This window comes from Penaeus vannamei, chromosome 43, assembly GCF_042767895.1.
Source record: "Penaeus vannamei isolate JL-2024 chromosome 43, ASM4276789v1, whole genome shotgun sequence".
In the NCBI taxonomy this organism is placed as follows: Eukaryota; Metazoa; Arthropoda; class Malacostraca; order Decapoda; family Penaeidae; genus Penaeus; species Penaeus vannamei.
Window position 1 is genome coordinate 13,441,396 of NC_091591.1, and position 2,500 is coordinate 13,443,895.

Genomic DNA, 2,500 nt, shown 5'->3' on the forward strand with positions numbered 1-2,500 from the left:
CCCACGCGACCTCCGTGGCCAGGTCACAGCAGGTCAACTAGTCGCTTCCCTTGTCTCCTCAGATGCCGAATGTGATACCTGTGATGAGGATGATAAGGGTCTGTTGTGACAGGTGAACGATGACGGGGGGGGGGGGGGAGTGAGGGATGCAAATGAGGCTCGAACACACCTCACTCACGCACGCAAAGATGCAGGGAAATTGCACGCACGAGCACAAACACTCTACACCGGCATGAATACACTGAATCGCTGGTGCAGTTAGAATTGGACAATGAAAAGTAACCATCCAGTGAATTTCTTTTTATTGAAAGCACTGGCCGAGAAATAAACCCTTTTCATAAATATAAGAAATAAAAGATCTCTACCTTAATTTTTAAAAACCTTAAAAAAATTATAATCTATATAACAGCTCTATATCCATTATTTCTTAAAGTAACAGTCTACAAGTCTATAAGACTCATTTTCCCTCACCATCCCACTGCCCCGTCGCCTTAACCCCTGCTCAGGTCAACACGGGTCACGCTCGTTATCAAAAGATGCTCTTCTTTAACTTACCGATCCACTGATTGATAACCTTTGTTTGTGCTTATTAGGGCGATGGACAGGGCGATACGAGAGGTCGAGAAGAAGAGTAAAAAAGAGGGGAAATAAAAACAATGATAAAGAACTAAAATATGATGAAAATACTTCGGAATTAAAAAATGAAAGAATTTAAAAAAATAAAAAAAATAAGAATCTGGAGTAAACAAGATTTAGAAACACGAATTGCTAAGATGAATAGATATTTGAATTATGATAATACTGAAAAGACGAAGGTGGACTAAAAATGCGTTGCTTTATAACTACATGGAAAAAAGACAAGTAAATTATTTGTAATTTTGTGGACGTATTTTACTGGAATGACCTTTTTCGACCTGAGAAGCTTCATAAATAGTCTTTTTTGTCCCCAAATTGTCTGATTCTCTTAAGATACGTTCAAAGCCGAGGAATTTTCACTCTCTCAGCCCATAGTGTCCCACGCGACCCCATTGTGGCGTCCCGCGGAGGTCAACACAGGTCAACCAGGCGTTTACCAAATCGCTTCCCTTGAATCTCGAGATGCCGAAAAGATACGGTCGTTGATTGACCAAAACATGCGGGAGGGGGGGGGGGGGGAGGGGAGGTTAATGAAGGGTGGTCAAACTTACACACATTTAGACGTACACACACACACGCGGGCGCACACGGGGAAAGAGAGAGAGAAAGAGAGAGAGAGAGAGAGAGAGAGAGAGAGAGAGAGAGAGAGAGAGAGAGAGAGAGAGAGAGAGAGAGATAGTCAGCTAGACAGATAAAGGCAGATGCAGAAACAGATACAGTCACAGACACAGACAGACAGACAGACGGAGTCAAACAGATAAATGGAGACACAGACAGGGACAGAAACAGTCAGACAGACACACACAAACGAAGACAAATAGAAAATGGAGACAGAAATAGAAACAAAGACAAAGACAGCCAAACAGACAGACAAAAATCGAGAGCAAGGACAGAGAGAAGAGGAAGAAGAATGCAATCCAAATACAAGATAATCCTAAGATACAGGCCGACACACATATACATACGCGCACATTATTTACGAATATTTATACTCAAGCACAAACACGTGTCAGGAAAAAAAACAGTAATAATTAGGTAATGTACTCAGTTCTACAGTACTCATGAGGTACTAAACGCAAAAAAAAAGAAAAAAAGAAAAAGAAAAGGACAGAGAGAAAATTGGAAAAAAATAGAAAATAATAAAAAAAGAAAAAAGAAAGAAAATCAGAAAAAATAGAAAAATAATAATAATAAAAAATTTAATAATAGAAAACAAAGAAAAATAAGAAAGAAACAAACAAATAAAAGAAAAAAATAGAAAAAAACGACAAAAAAAGAAAAAAAGATATATATATATATATATATATATATATATATATATATATATAATACATTTTTAAATGAATTTTATCAATATGAATAACCTCACATTTCACCAGGACCACGTTATCTCAACAAAACACGCTATGGTGTCTACTGCATGCAAAATAGATAAATAAATAAATAATAATAAACGTTTACCGTGTCTGCCTTATACATGCAAACAAAACCGCCTTTTCTCCTATTTCTCACCAACCTGTGCCATAGACCTGTCGCGGTGACCCCCCGCTCAGGTCAACAGAGGTCACGCTTGTCATTAAAAGGCGCTTCTCCTTAACTCCTTGATCTACTGATTCTAGGTCAATGTTTATGCTTATTAGGAAGATATGTTTGGAGATAAGAGAAGAGGGAGAGATGGAAGAAGAGAGAATCGAGAGAGGAGAGAGAAAAGGGATAAGGTGATAAAAAACGGGCAAAGAGGAGAATAAAAGAAATAGAGAGGGGAAATTGAGAGAAAAGTATTGAGAGACGGACGAAGAGAAGAAGAAAAGAAAAAGGAAGAGGAAACTGAAAGTAAAGAGATAAAGAAGAGAAAGTGTATATT